The following is a 16,697-nucleotide window of genomic DNA, read 5'->3' on the forward strand; positions in this document are numbered from 1 at the left end:
ACTAGGTCCCTTCCGACCCTAAATCTATGAAACTATGATTTAAGCTCTTTTATCTTTTAACATTACCTGCAGCATAATACAGTTTGTGTAAGAGTTGTTGGGCAGAAATGATTAATAAAGTAAAGAGCCAACTTGACAAGTTTAAAAAGAAAAAAGTTCTTGAAATTTTCTTGTTAGGTGAGATAATCTGAGTTTCTGTTGACATAGGTTATAATTCAAGTGGGAATATTTTTCAGTATCAGAAATGTGCAAGTGAAGCCGTCATGGTACAATAGAACTATATTGATTTAGGTTTGCATTTGTGGAACAGCAAATTGAAGCTTCTGCCTTTCTGTCTCAAGACCGTAGAACAGTGGCTCAACCTTTCTAGACTCAAGGCCACCCCTCCATAACTTTGGAAATTGACTGGCACCCCATTTCAAAAACTGTTTTACTTATTACCTCCTTGCAGGAGAGCAGCCAGGCAGAGATAGCCTGAGTCTGTTCTTATCTGCTTTATCTCCTCTCACTTCCTGCCCACCCTTCAGAGGATCTCATGGCACTCAAGGGTGCCCTGTCACTGGCACCCTTGAGAATCACTGGCGTAGAAATTGTTAGTAGACATTAGAGATGCAAAATAACAATGCTAATGACCAAAAACTTTATTTCTTTTAGTACAGTTCACTATAGAACGAGGTTGTTCCCTCTAGTCCGTATATGCTGCTTCACGCAGTCTAGGTATCTCCAGGGATTCATAGATTCATAGATTAAGGGTCGGAAGGGACCTAGTAGATCTTCTAGCCCGACCCCCCGCCAGGGCGGGAGAACAACAAAAAACCCCAAAAAGAGAAGCGGGACTCAAACGAGTCCAGCCAGGTAGGCATCCAGCCTCTTCTTAAAGACCCCCAGGGTAGGGGCCAGCACCACTTCCCTTGGAAGTTGGTTCCAGCTCCTAGCCGCCCTAACCGTGAAGTAGTTTTTGCGGATGTCCAATCTATACCTCCTCTCCATCAGCTTGTGCCCATTACTCCTTGTTATGCCAGCGGGCGCTAGGGGAAACAGCGTCTCCCCCAAACCCTTCTGGTCCCCCCTAGTGAGTCTATAGACAGTCACCAGGTCCCCCCTTAGCCTTCTCTTGTGGAGGCTGAATAGGTTCAGGTCCCGCAGTCTCTCACTGTAGGGTCTGCCCTGTTGTCCCCGGATCATGCGGGTGGCCCTCCTCTGGACCCTCTCCATATTGTCCACATCCCTCTTGAAATGGGGCGCACAGAACTGGACACAATACTCCAGCTGTGGCCTGACCAGCGTCGCGTAGAGGGGGAGGATCACCTCCTTGGCTCTACTCGAGATGCACCTGTGATGCAGATATACTTATGTAGTTTCCATTTGAAAATGATTCTGCAGTCTTTGTAAGACCTTGGGAGTTTTTTTTCTAGTACGTAGTCTGAAGTGTTTTGTCGTTTAGGCGTTCATCACTGAAATACACTTAAGAGTTGCAGAGCTTGGCTGGCTGCTCACCTTGCCAAAATGATTCTTGTTGCATTCTTAATGCTGCCTCTGATTTGCTGTGTAACTCCTAACCCTGGGGGCTGGCATACTCGCATGATGTGCTTTGTAAAAGGGCTTAGAAAAGACAATACCCATTTTATATAGGTGCTGTTTTCCTCAGCTGGAAAACAAGTGGTAGCAATATTCTTTCTAGATAAATACAGCTGTTAAATTTTTAAACTATATTTATTTTTAAATAGTTGCCTCAGACTAGAGTTTTGAAATTAAGTTGGTGATTTTTAAATTTTCATAATTTTATAGGCCCCATTTGAGCCAAGGCAATTCTACAGGTGCTTAGCATTAAAGCATATGAATATTCCCATTCAAGTCAGTAGGGCTTCTTGGTTATTAACATACTGTTGAATCAGATCCTTAATTTGAATGTTCAAATTTAATCCCTCAGACCATTTGTATGAACTGGATAGTTTTTCCACTTCATCAAGGGTGATGCATCTCTAAAGAACTTGCAGTTTTGTTCTGAACAGATTTGGCTGCCAATTGATACAGAATGTACAATCAAGACATGATTAACTTATTTTGCTGTTGAAGCCTGGAGGAATAGTGTAATTTTTACAAATTGTTTTCCCAATGTGGCTATTTCTGGGATGCTCTTGTTGACTTTGTTGCTTGTCTGGTGCTTTTGATGTTACCTATAATCAGCATAGCTGTGAATCAGGGTAGAAGACAGTTACGTGCCAGCATTACTTGAATGTTTTCATTTTTTGGCTGTGAGGACACTAAATACTTTTTGGTTACTTGGATTTAGTGACTCTAAGCATACTTCATTGAACTGACTCCAAAGCTAATAGAAACTTCAAGTCAGTGACTTAGGAGTAACAGGGGGTAAAATTTTAATAATGAAATGTAACTAGAACATCATGACTGCACCTTCTTGATAGTGTGTAGTGGTCTATTGACCTCCATAGTCCCTGCAGCTGGAGAAACAAGGACGGACCCCAGCAAGGGTTTTCTAAAACAAATTTTAAATTAAAAGTAAAAGTACAACTGCAGCTTCATGAGATCTTCAGTTCCCATTTAGAGAAGAAAGGTAACTTATGGAGAATAAACTCTTGTAATTTACTTATGAGGAGGCGCTTTTTGGTCAGCTGCCAGAAAATAGGTAACCGTTTTTGATGCAAGTCTCTGAAGGTTTTTTTTCTTCTTATCTTTATTCTGTTTGGTTTTCTCTCTAACTGCTCCATTCCAGTCCAACATCAGATGAAAAATATTTCTAATGATCAAAGTCATTTGGTAACTCCCTTGTTAGAAACAGAAGCTTTTTTCACTCATGTCTGTTCATGCTCTTCCCTTAACTAGGAAACTGTATTTTCTATATTTTAGCAGTTAGATAAAAAAATAAAACAACTTATTTTAATCTCTTAACCTGTTTGCTTTTTTTTTTTAGATTCATAGATTCTAGGGTTGGAAGGGACCTCAGTGGGCCATCTAGTCTGACCCCCTGCCCTTGGCAGGCAAGAAAAGTGTCACCAAATCTAGGGTCATGTGAACCCAGCCAGGTGCCTATCCAGTCATCTCCTGAAGATCCCCAAGGATGGGGCGAGCACCACCTCCCTTGGAAGCCCATTCTAGATCCTGGCAACCCTGACCATGAAGAACTTTTTTCTAAAGTCCAGTCTAAACCTACTCTCCAATAGCTTATGGCCATTGTTCCTTGTTGTTCCAGGGGGTGCCCTGGGAAACACATCATTGCCTACTTTGTGCTGCTCCCCCCTTATGAATTTGTACACTGCCACAAGGTCCCCTCTCAGCCTTCTCTTGGAGAGGCTGAAAAGTTTAAGGTCACTTAGCCTTTCCTCATAGGGCCTTCCCTGCTGGCCTCTAATCAGATGAGTGGCTCTCCTTTGGCCCCTCTCCAGGTTGTCTGCATACCACTTGAACAGTACTCCAGCTGCAGCCTGACCAGTGCCATGCAGAGAGGGAGAATCACCTCCCTGGACCTGTTTGTGAAGCACCTACGGATGCATGACAAGGTGCGATTGGCTGTGCCGACTGCTTCATCACATTGACGACTCATGTTCATCCTGGAGTCAGCAGTGACTCCAAGATCTCTTTCTGCCTCAGTGGTGCTGAGAAGGTCACCCCCCAGTCTATAGGTATGACGGCAGTTCTTTCTCCCTAGATGCAGCACCTTGCACTTGTCCTTATTGAATTGCATCCTCTTGTTCTTTGCCCACTTCCCCAACCTGTCATGGTCAGCCTGGATCTGGTTCCTCCTCTCCAGGGTTTTAGCTTCACCCCATATTTTTGTGTCATCCACGAATTTGGACAGGGTGCTTCCCACCCTCTCGTCCAGATCACTACTGAAGATGTTGAACAGCATCGGCCCCAGAACTGAGCCCTGAGGGACTCCACTGCACGCATCTTTCCAAGTTGACAACTACCCATCCACCACAACTCTCTGAGTGCGACCCTTGAGCCAGTTTGCTACCCAGTCTACCGTATAATCATCCAAGGCAAATCTCCTCAGTTTATTTATAAGGATGGTATGGTATACCGTGTTGTTGTTTTTGTTGTTGTTGTTCATTGCTTGGGAAGAGAAAACTAAACTACTTGCCTCTATTAGGGTAGACTAGACCCTGAGACCCTTTTCTGCAGTTGTTCAAAAATTGTACTATAACTAGCTTACCAAACACGCGAGAGAGTAGTGCTAAAATTATCATTGGTAATTCACTTTGAACATATCCAAGAAACAAGAGGCTGTCCTTTGTCAGATACAAATGGCACACTAACCACAAAACCTCAGGTTGCATTATAAATTTAGAACCCACAAGGTTTTAAAATAAGTTCTAAATTAGCAAAAGGAATTCTCCCACCCTGTCACAGTATGTTTAGATATGCTGTTAAAAATAGTGATGCCAAGCTGGCATTATGTCTTATTTTCTTTCAGTGCATAGTGATTTCCTAATATGACTCTGAAAGTTTTGGTTTGATTGCAGGTGTTGGTGAGAAATTAGGTATTAAAACAATTTCACATTAATTTTGCTTGCATCTGCAGTCTGAAAAATCAAAGCCATTTTTCTTTGCTGCTTAGCTTGTGAAATCCCCTTATTTGTGTACATTACAAATTTCACACATTTTGAAATGTTGCCATATGGAGAGGAGATGAGAGGGTGGCACCAGGGACGTGCACATACAGGTATAAGATATTACATGTACATGCCTCAGCTTCAGTAGGAACAGAAGCAGCCACAGGCATATATATATGAGAGCTAGTTGGAAATTGAGAATTATGTCCCTCTTCCCCTACACCCTCACTTTTTTTTTTAAGAGCAGATGAGTGGACTGCCTGTCACTGTGTAACTTGTATACTGACTGTGGAAGGAACACACTTTTTAGCACCACGCACTCTCTAACATCAGTAGTAAAATTGAGTTGTAAACCAGATGATTAGATCTTGCTACAGTCCTCATCAACTCCATGGAGTTAACAACATTAAGAGAGGCAAAAGTCTTAATGTTCTCTATCTGCCTGAAAGGTTTTGGAATACAACCTATTCAGAGAGTTCTCCCTACCACCTCTCCCTGGTGTTTCTTCTTTGGGGCAGATGGAGGGCTCTTTTGGTGTCTTAGCTGAATACCCCCTTCCTGCTTTCTCTTGAAATCCAGGATAATCTTTAAGGGTGGGGAAGCGAGAAACTCAGCACCACATTGCAGCAGAATGAAGCAAAGACTTTTGTGAAAATTAATCAAAATGGCTTCTGCCAGATATAAGGAAAGGATCAGGAAATGAGGGATCCAGCCTTAAGGAATCAAATAAATGTGTGAGGATGCTAAGGATGGGAGATACTGGCACTGCCTCATGACTGTATTCTGTATGAATTTTGCAGTTTGCTTTCTGCTGCTTGCACAGTCTTACTGTTCTGCATTCAGCCACTGTGTTATTTCTTTGACTTTCGTTGAATTGGCCAAAGCAGGTCCTGGCAAACTTTACGGTTTAGAATCTGGCTCTTCCACCCTGCTCTGGCCAAAGCAACTGCTTCTGTTCCATTATGTCCATGAGGTGCCTCCCTGCATGGTATAAAGGTGGCTTTCCCTGCTTTGCAGCAAGTAGGCTCTGCATTATCAATCTTGACTTGGCGGGGATAGTTTAACGGGAACAGAAATAGCCTAATGGCACAAGGGCACTCGTTTGGGATTCTGAGAGCCTGTGTTTTGATTCTTGGCTTTGCTATAGGTTTCCTTTGTGCCTTTGGGCAAGCCATATAGTTCTTTTAATCAATTCTCTATCTGTGAAATGGGCAGAAGAGCTCTACTTTGCCTTGGAGAGAATGTTCATTGAAAGTTATGCAGCACTCAGATACTACTGTAATGGAAGCTTTCTGTATTAGATAGGAGGGTTATCTGTGTGAGTGAAAGTAGAGTAAGGATAGAAAGAAAGAAGCACCAGCTTACACTGTGATCTAAACAATCAAGAGTCGTTCAACCAGGGTCACATTTTGTCTCTGAATTAGGATGTTCTTCAAGAGCAGAAGATCCCAAACTACAAATGCCTCTGCAGTCAATCACATGGTCCATTGGATATTTCAGTTATATACGTATCTCAAATTGAATTATTTGTGGGAATTTTATATATTAAGTTAATTAAGCAAGATTGTGAAAAATTCTTGTTTATTAACACCCAATAAGTTACACGTATCATATTAAGAAACAGCCATACTTTGAAAAAATGCTATATGAGCAGTAACATGCTTTTAGTGAAATCAATTAAAGTTATTCCTCAGTAATGAATGAATTCTGAATTTATTATTATTTTCTTGTTATGGGTATAACAATAGTGACTAGTCAGGTTCTCAGAATTGGAGCACTGATATATCAAAACCCTGACCTACTAAAAAAGGTCTTAGAGTCTTTGCCTTAAAGATCTAATCTGAAACAACAAAAATGGATGAAAGGTGGAGGATTGGAATTCAAAAAATTTGTCAGGGTAAAGACAAATTTCATTGTCTTTGTTATCCCAACATTAAGATGGGGGTTTAGAATGCCATTGAGATGCCCAACATTTATAGTGATTATTTTGCACTATTTCATAGAATCAATCAAAGAGAAGTAGGACTGGCAGGGACATCTAGAAGTCATTTAAACAATATCAGGGCATATCTCAACCTTCCCATTCTCAAGGGGTCATGCTTATTGTACTCTTTATGGAAGATCTGGATCTTGCAGGGATTTGAATGGAAATCGGTAAGTGAAGCCTAAAAGGACCAGTTTAGTGTGGGCAGCTTGTGATGTTTCATGCATTCCCTTCCTTCCTTCCCCTTCCTGGAACAGTGAAGTGCTGCAAAAAGACATGCCATTTGGGACCATGGTCTGGCAGACAAGAGCTGAATCAGATGCTGCCTGTATGAGGTGAATGCAGAAAACTAATAGGCCTGATAGAGAGTGACTATATTAAGCAATTTGAGAGGGGGGTGGGGAAATATTCTGACTATAGCAGCTGTTCTGTGTGTGCTTTAATTATTATTATACTAGTCAAACATCTGAGAAGCCTCATCTATACTAAAACCTAGTCCTAAAAGTTTGGATGACAAAAGTTGCTTTTTCTTTGCCCCAGGTTGCTTGTGTCTATCCATAAATTTGATGTAAGGCAGTTTAACCCTGCTTTTCTTGACTACACTAAGCTACTTTCCTACAAGACCTCACCTGACTTAGAGCAACTTACCAGTGAGAATGCTGAGAATTACCTGTCTGGTCATCCTGTGATAACATGACAGTCCCTCTGTCCTCATGACAGTCGCCACTCTGGACACATTTCTGAACACTGTTGCTCACTGCTCGTGGTAACCACAATCTTGACCCTTTCCTCCCCTGCTTTAAAATCCACTGTTATGGTTTGGAAATATTTCTTTTCTTGCTAGTGCACCTTTGCAAACAGGCAGGCATGTATCTGCATATAGAGAAATTACCACTTAAAACTGGTAGCATAACTAAGGCAGGGTGGGTGAAGCAGTAGCCCTGGGTGCCAAATGGGGACAGAAATAGCAGCTGCCTCTGCAGCCACACAGCTGCACCTGGAGCTTGGAGGCAGCTGGAAGTCACCACATCTTCCTTTCATCACAGGTGTCTGGGTGTCTTATTACACCTCCACTTAAAACCGTGTTCTGTCTGGACCAGGAAAAAATTCCTGGGTCCCTTCCATTGGTGAGGAAAAGACGCTTCTCATGTTTGGTTGTGGGGCAGGCATGGAAACGAGGAGGGGATGAAAGCCACGGGCTATAAAGGGGATGAGAAGCCATGTTGGACACAAACAAAAGTTCTTCGGTGTTCAGGGACAATGCTTCCTTCTTTGCTTTGGGAACATGGGGAGAAGGTCTCAACAAAATTTGAGGAGGTACTCTCGGATAGGTTCCCTGAAACTTCTAGGAATTGCACTGTTCACAGAAGGACCAGGGGTGGAAGGACAACCTGCTCCAGGAGAAGGACAAGGCTGTGCACTAGGGTCATTCTTACACCTGCTGCAGGGGTTGGGGGGAGGCACTTTAATTAGAGAGGCTCTGAGAGCTTCTCTAATTAAAGCATGAAGCGTCCACCATGTCTTGTGTATCAACATTCTCGTGCTTCAAAATGGCAGTGGGGACGCTTTATCTAAAGCTTGTTGAATGAGCTTTAGTTAAAGTACCCCTGCCACCATTTTTAAGCACCGAGACACTGACGCACAAGATGCAGAGGCTGGCTGAAGCATGCTAATTAGCATGATCTGCTCTGACATGCTGTAATTAGTGCACATTGGAGCAGCCTCCCAGCACATAACAGGCACCCTAGGACACCACATTGCTCCACGTCTTTTAAATTGTTGCAGAGCAAAAGCACCCCAAAATCACCTCCTAGCTGCTTCTGCATTCTGTGGACAGTTCCATGGTCACAAAGCCTTTCACCCTGTTCCACGCCCCCTTCACAGGAGGTGTAGGCATAGCTAGCTTCCTCACCTGCTTCACTCCATGCTTGTGGAAAACAAGATTTATGACTGTTGATACACAGAGCTCTGAAAAACACAGGTTCCGCAATCACCTGGCATTTTCCGTTGTGGTGCAATAATGCTTTATAAGAGTGCAACCACAAAAGTGCCATACCCTTTTCTGTTTTTTTTACTGAATATGTCAAATTGCTTTCTTTTTTTTTTTTTAATTGCATTCAGTAACACTGTTTAAAATCTATAATAAATGGATAGGTAAGTGGTACTTACCAAAGCACTAGCCCTTTTTCCCAAAGAAAGTATAACTGGCATATCAATGATTAGTTTTAAGTCAAGGGTGCCAAACTCATTGGGCCATGCTGGTCAGATGATGTATGAGCAGTGGCAGCAATGTTAATTCCCACAGCTGCCAGAGCTGCTGTTTTGGTGTGGCTTTGGAACCTGGGGAGTTAACCCTGCTACCAATCCTTACTCCCTGCTTTTCACCGCTGCAAATTTTAGTTGCCTGGGGCAAATTAAACCTCTCATTTCAGTGGTAGGTAAGGCAAAGAGGAGGAGATGAGCTGCATTAACTCTTTGGGTTCTGGAGCTGTGCTGAAACAGCAGGTTTTGATGGATGACCCATTTTTTCATTAACAGATAACCTATGATTAATCAGTGGATGACCAATCTCTGTGGGCTGGAGATGTCCTGCTGGCTGTATGTTTGACAGCCCAGCTCTGAGTAGTCAACTGCATACACTTTAAAGGCATAACAGATCAGCAGATGGTCTATCTCCTTTGTTCCCCTTACCCTCCTCATAATGTTTCCCCTTTTGTTTAAAAAATACTAAGCAAAGCATTACAGGCAGCAACAGTAGGAACTTGTGCCTTGATGTGAATGCAGTCAAGTCACGAGGTCTCTCTACTGCCTTTTCAGTCTACCAAAAGCACACTTTATAGTCATCCTGCACCTGCTCTGATGGTACTTGAATGTTTCCATTTAGCTGTTCATATGGCAAGTGCTTAGATTCACGAGCTGGGAATTTAAAGGATAAAGAAGTCTTCCAGTCATGCCTGGGGTTTCAGTCCTCAGGGGGAAAGTACTGGTTGTGGAAAAATATCCCTGCTCACAACTTTTGGAAAGTCTTGTGTTTCTAATGAAGCCAGTGTCATGTATCTTCCTGAACAAGGCAATATTAGCATCAGTGAACTATCCCTGGTGTGATCAACTAGTTCTTGTCTGAATATGGAAAACAGAAAGAACTGTTATTCCATGGTCATGCCAGGTCTAGCAGTGGCCAGAATTGAAATGAATGTCCAGTCTATTGCTCCATTACAGTGCAGGAAGCTCACTACTGCAAGTGTCCCAGTTTCCTGCACATTGCCTAGAGTCACAGTCCTTCACATACCACACACTCAAGGGACTTGCATATCTGGATGACTACTTCCCAACTCTGGATTCTCCAACTTCAAGCTGATTGCTTGCTTCCTGATCGTGATTATCCCAGACTTTTCCACACTCCATGGATGCCTCGTTCTGGTGTCTGTGCCACTGCTTCTCAACCTTTAAAGACTCAGGAACCACTCATTAGACTCAAAAGACCCTTGGAAAATGCCATTTTTTAGCTTTCACTCAGTTTTTGACTATAATAGAGCAATTCTTCTGTTGCAAAGAATGCAGAAAAATCACAATAGGTGATAATGTTTTAATGCTATGAATTCCTATATGAAATCTCTTAATTTATCTTTTAATCATGTGTGGGTATTCACACACCTAAAAGTGCTAATATTGCATGGCACCCTGTGGCACCCCAGGACACTGTGGCGCCCTGGCTGAAAATTACGGGTCTATAACAGTGGGGCAACCTCTGTAGACATCACCAGACATGTGATTTTTTTTTAATTCAGTCATTTCATGATCCTGTTTATTGCTTGGTATTTGTTTCTTGGGGCCAGAAGCACTGCTTCTCTATGTCCACCTAACTGGAGAATGCCACAGTTTTTATGCACTATTTGCATAATCTACTCCTCACCTTTGATAAATCCTGTGTCATCTTTGTTGCATCGCCAATCTCCTCTGTAATAGTAGCCATTTGATTTCTGTTGCCCTGTGTACAAGCCGCATTGACAGCTCATGGAGAAAAGCGGTTTGAGGGAAATTGCCTTTTTTTAAAAAAGGCACAAAAGTTGGGATGTGGAAAACATGCTGAGATGGCAATAGAAGGGAATTGTGGGAAGCTCACTTCTAGTGCCCATAATTTTCTAAATGTTGTGCTGGTATCCCACAATACATTGCACAAATGTTCCACAGGGTATTTCTCCAGGAGGTGGCATAGGGGTCAGCGTGATGCCCAGATCCTGTCATGAGGGTGGGCAGTATATTCTGGTATTCAAGAATGTGCCTGCTTTTATGACAGCAAAGTAGCAGGTATAATCCAACACAATTTATGGTGATGAAACTTTCTAGTTGAAAATATGGTCTGGGGGTTCTATTTATGCTAACATTAGCTCATCTGAATATATGGTAGCATTGTTAGGAATTAGGCAATTCATGGAACATAGAATCATAAAATCATAGAAAATTAGGATTGGAAGGAACCTCAGGAGGTCATCTAGTGCAACCCCCTGCTTAAAGCAGGACCATACCCAACTATGTCATCCCAGCCAGGGCTTTGTTAAGCCAGGCCTTGTTCTGTTATCTGCCACCACTGAGAACAGTTTAGCTCCATCCTCTTTGTAACTGCCTCTCAAGTATTTAAAGACTACTATCAAAGTCTTCTCATCTGTAGACTAAATAAGCCCACTTCCCTCAGCCTCTCCTCAGAACTCATGTGCCCCAGCCCTCTAACCATTTTCGTTGATCTCTGCAGGATTCTCTCCATCTTGTCCACATTCTTCCTGTTGTGGGGGGCCCAAAACCGAACACAGTACTCCAGATAGGGCCTCACTAGTGCTGAATAGAGGGGAATAGTTACTTCCCTTGATCTGCTGGCAACACTCTTACTAATGCAGCCCAGTATGCTGTTAGCCTTCTTGGCAACAAAGGCACACTGTTGTTTCATATTCAGCTTCTTGTCCACTCTAACCCCCAGGTCCTTTTCTGTAGAGCTGATACTTAGCCAGTAGGTCCCAAGCCTGTAACGGTGCATGGGATTCTTCCATCTTAAGTGCAAGGCTTTGCACTTGTCCTTTGTTGAACCTCATGAGATTTCTTTTGGCTCAATCCTCCAATTTGTCACTGTGTCCTAGTCCTACCCTTCAGCATATTTACAGCTACCCCCAGCTTGGTGTCATCTGTAGACTTGCTGAGGATTCATTCCATCTCATCTTCCGGGTCATTGATGAAGATAACAAAAAAAACAGGCCCCAGGACTGACGCCTAGGGCACTCCATTTGATACTGGCTGCCACCTAGAAATTGAGCCGTTAGTTATTATCTGTTGCACCTGACAATCCAGCCAACTTTCTATCCACTTTACACTTCATTCATTGAACCCGTACTTCCTCAACTTCCTTGCAAGAATGCTGTGGGAAACTTTGCTAAAGTCAAGGTATATCACATCCACTGTTCTCCCTGCATCCACAGAGCCAGTTCTTTCACTACTGAGGGCTGCTCATCTCCCCAAACTGTGCTGCCAGGTGCAGCAGTCTGGGAGCTGACCTTGCCTGTGAAGACCAAGGTAAAAAAGGCATTGAATGACTTCAGCCTTTTCCTCATCTGTCACTGGGTTGCCTCCCCCATTCAGTAAGGGACCCACCCTTTCCCTGACCTTCCTCTTGTTGCTAACATACTTGTAGAAACCCTTCTTATACCCTTCAACTCCAGTTGTGCTTTGGCCTTCCTGAATTCTTCATCCCTATATGTTTAAGCAGTATTTTTGTACTCCTCTCAAGTTTTGTCCAAGTTTCCACTTGTAAGCTTCCCTTTTGTGTTTAAGCTCACTGAAGGTTTTTCTGTTAAGCCGAACTGGTTGCCTGCCATATTTGCCATTCTTTCTGCATATTAGGATGGTTTGTTCCTGCACCTTCCGTAAGGTTTCTTTAAAATATAACCACCACTCCTGGATTCCTTCCCCCCTCAGACTGGCTTCCTGTCGGATCCTGCCCATCAGTTCCCTGAGGGAGTCAAAGTCTGCTTTTCTGAAGTCCAGGGTCCTACTCTGCTGCTCCCCTTTCTTCCTTTTGTCTGAATCCTGAACTTGATCATCTCGTGGTCACTGCTGCCCAAGTTGCCATCCACTTCTGCATCCCCACCAATTCTTCCCTGTGTGTGACCAGCAGGTCAAGAAGAGTACGGCCCCTGCTTGGTGTCTCCTACACTTGCACCAGGAAGTTGTCTCCAACACTCTCCAAAAACTTCCTTGATTGCCTGTGCACTGCTGTATTGCCCTCCCAGCAGATGTCAGGGTGATTAAAGTCTTCCATGAGCCTATAATCTAGAAACTTCTGCTAATTGTCTGAAAAAAGCCTCATCCTGCTGGCCAGGTGGTCTGTAGCACACACCTACCACAGCATCACCCTAGTTGCTCTCCTCTCCAACCTTAACCCAGAGACTTTCAACAGACCCATCTCCAGTTTCATACTGGAGCTCTGAATAATCATACAAGCTCTTTTACATACAGCACAACTCCTCCTCCTTTTCTCCCTCCCTGCCCTTTCTGGACAGTTTGTACCCATCCATGACAGTGCTTCTGTCCTGCGAGCTATCCCACCACGTCTCTGTTATTCCAGTCACATCATAGTTCCTTGACAGTGCAAGGACTTCCAGTTCTTCCTGCTGGTTTCCCAGGCTCTGTGCATTTGTGTACAGGCACCTGGAGTAACTAGCCAATTGCCCTACTTTCTCAGGAAGAATGAGGAGCCCCCTTCTTCCCCCCCGTTGCTCTCTCCTCCTTGTGCTTCCTAGAAGTCTCCCACTTTCCCACTTACCTCAGGGCTTTGGGCTCCACCCCCTGGCAAACCTAATTTGAAGCCCTCCTTGCTAGGTTACTGAGCCTGCCTATGAAGATGTTCCTCCTTCTCTTAGTCAGGCAAATTCCATCTCTTCCTAATAATCTTTCTTCATGGGACAGCATCCAGGCTAGGGACAGACATTGCACACAAACCAGTTTAAGTGATCAGAAACTGGTTTAAACCTGTAACAGAACAGATGTTCAGTGCACATAAACCAGTTTGAAAATGGCTGAAACCGGTTTGAGTTAAACCTGGTTGAATATGGTATATGACCTAACTGATTTGGTTCAAACCAGTTTATGAAATGTCTGTCCCAGACTCTTTGCTGGTTTAAGATCAACCAGACATCCCCAGCATCCTGGCATGCTCTCTGGACGTGGCAGAGCTCTCTGGCAGTGTGGACACAGATCCCCTCTCAGCCTTCTCTTGTGGAGGCTGAACACATTCAGGTCCTGTAGCGTCTCCTCATAGGGTCTGTCCTGCTGTCCCCAGATCATGCAAGTGGCCCTCCTCTGGACCCTCTTGATGCTGGCCACATCTCTCCTAAACTGCAGCACCCAGAAATGGTCACAGTACTCCAACTGCAGCCTGACCAGTGTCACGTAGAGGGGGAGGATCACTTCCTTGGACCTGCTCATGATGCATCTGTGGATGCATGACAAGGTACGGTTAGCCTTCCTGACTGCATTCCCCACATTGGCAGCCCGTATTCATCTTGGAGTCTGTAATGACTCCAAGATCCTTTTCTGCCTCTGCACTGATGAGAAGTGAGTTCCCCAGCCTGTAGGTATGGTGCTGGTTCTTTCTCCCTAGGTTGTCAGTATTGAATCCCATCTTATTCTCATCTCATTTTTAACCAGAATCTCAAGAGATCATATGAAGACCATCCAAAGGTGAGACTAGTCAAAACAACTAGAAAGTAAGTGGAAATGGGGTTGCTGAGTATACAGAACAGCAGATGTTGCTGCTGCAAAGAACTGTCACAGAGACTGAGAGAGAGAACGCTCAACACGTGGCAACTTTTACCTTTTGTTCCAGCATTTCATGCCTATTTATGAGGTTATCAAGCTCAGGATGAGATTATAGGGGAAGCAAACATACAAGCTAAAATGAAGAAAAAAAAAAAAGTATTAACTGTGGACAATTTCTTAAATGAGTATGATTTTTTAAGTACATGTTGAGTTTCTTTGTGGGTAGGGATGGCCCTAATCAGATGCTTACATGCTTTGCTGAATGGAGATCTTTGTTCTTAAAATTCCTTATTAGATATGTGGCCTTAAGTTCCCTTTCCTGACAGTTGTTGCTTGCTGATTCCCTGGATGACTTGGAATAAACCATTCACTTCTGTTGTTGCTTCATCTTATCCATCTGGAATACTTAATCCATTTTCTTTTTAAAACCAACACTGTGATTGTTGAGCGGAAGGCATCATATAAATAGAAGTGTCCTATTCCTGTGGTGTTCATATTAGATTGATTTTTTTTTTTTCTGGAAGCTGTTTAGGAGGTGGCTGTTAAGGAGTTAAATGCTCATAGATTTCAAATAAATGTCTAACAGCTGCTGCAAACTAGCCCTACAATCCTAGATGACCTCATGCTTCTCATAGTATAGCGATAATATCCCCCAAAAAAGAGGTTGCAAAAAAGGAAGTGTTCTAGAAGTGTATATACTGCATGCAAAAACATCAGAAATATGCCCTCCCAAAAGGCTGCTTACTAAAAGATTCAACTTTAATATACATTGCATGGTAAAATTAAATTTACATAAAAATGTGTTTACAACATTGGTATTTCAGTCCAAAAAACTGTTCCTCATTATTATACAAATGGCAAATTCAAAGCTGTTTTAATACATGCTGTGCACTAAAATAACCTCCATTTACTGTAATTTAATTGGATTGCTATATCCATGGAGTTGCTTTTTATTGGTGGTAGGGTTCAGAAATATTTGAGACAGTTTTGTTTGTTGTGTTGAAGAGATGATTCAGCTTAAAAAAGTGGGGCAGAACTACAGATTGTTCATTTTGACTTAAAAAACATCTTTTATACAGAACTGAGAATCAGCTGATCTCTTGTCATATATGTAAATTCAGTAGGAGCTACATTTCTGTACTGAGTGGAAATAAAACCTCTCTAGCTTTTTCATTTTCATTAAGCATTGTATATTTTAAAATTAAGAGGAAATCTAGGATGGTGCCTGTTCAGTTCTAGAGATATGAAAACCTCTTCCAAAAGGCTTGCCCAAAAAATCTTGGACCATTATAAAGGAGTGGTGTTTGAAAAGATTTGGCATGTTTGACTGATAGTCAGCCTACCAAATTACATAAAGAAAATGTCTTGTAATATTTATATGTTGATTATTTTTATCTTGCTGTTTAACAAGATATTTTGTTTAACAAGGTAAAGATATCTTTTTTCATTAATAATAATAACAGCCTATTTCTTTTTGTACTTTCAGTTCTTGTTTAAAAGTATCCTAAAAGCATGAAAATAAAATCTTTCTTTCTCCCTTTCTTTTGGAAGAAAGAGCTTTTCCATTAGATCACATACCTTAGCAGTGTTCTCTCTTACAGTATCATCTTTTTTACAGTGTGAATCTGTAATTAAAAAAAAATTGTAAGAATTTTGTAACAGGTATAAAAGCTGGCATTGCATAAATGCTTGACCTAAGGTCCCATTAAATTCAGTACAAAAATTCCTGCTAACTTCTGAAATTACCTTTAATTTGGTAAATTTGTGCAAATGATTTATTCAAAGTAAACATGGGATTCTACCAAATACCACAACAATGGTGTCCCAGCATTCTTCCCTTGTAATTGGTCAAATGGTTTTGGTGGCTAAACTGTATCAGTTAAAAGTATTAGAATTAGGCACTGCCTTGGGCAATGGCCATTTTCCTTTTAATTAAAGAACTATTTATCTTGTCTGTCACTATGTAAAAACTTCTTTTTTTCTGTTCTTAAAAGTATGCTCCATTTTTTCTACTTTTTATGCTGGTTATTAACTTAAAAGTGCAAACATCTATGTCAAGCTTGTCCATTGGTCTGTATCAGTATGGTATATGACCTGCTGCAGAGCAGAATTGGGACCAGGAGTAGAAAAGAATAGCATTGCATTATTTGTTGACTAGGAACAGTTTGTCTTTCTCATCTGAGTTCCTTTCTATGGCTCAATGAGTTGATGAAACCAGGATATTGAAACGGAGAATAAAGTGCTGGTAAAAATCCCAGCCTGCTTTATGCAGAGGCCTAAAATAAAAGTGATCTGTATTTTTAGAGAAGATGCAAAAAAAAAAAAAAAAAAAAAAA

General features: G+C 42.2%; 1 protein-coding gene across 1 annotated transcript in view; it reads right to left on the reverse strand.

Moving 5' to 3' along the window:
* Nucleotides 1–15,960, reverse strand: part of FILIP1L (filamin A interacting protein 1 like) — a 236,719-nt gene extending 220,759 nt beyond the window's left edge. Inside the window, exon 1 of the mRNA XM_019523745.1 lies at nt 15,940–15,960. The gene's annotated coding sequence lies outside the window, so the exon portion shown is untranslated. The remainder of the gene's footprint in view (nt 1–15,939) is intronic.
* Between the last annotated feature and the right edge of the window lie 737 nt (nt 15,961–16,697).

The sequence above is a fragment of the Gavialis gangeticus genome, unplaced genomic scaffold, assembly GCF_001723915.1.
Source record: "Gavialis gangeticus isolate Ggan-Ray unplaced genomic scaffold, GavGan_comp1, whole genome shotgun sequence".
Lineage (NCBI taxonomy): Eukaryota > Metazoa > Chordata > Crocodylia > Gavialidae > Gavialis > Gavialis gangeticus.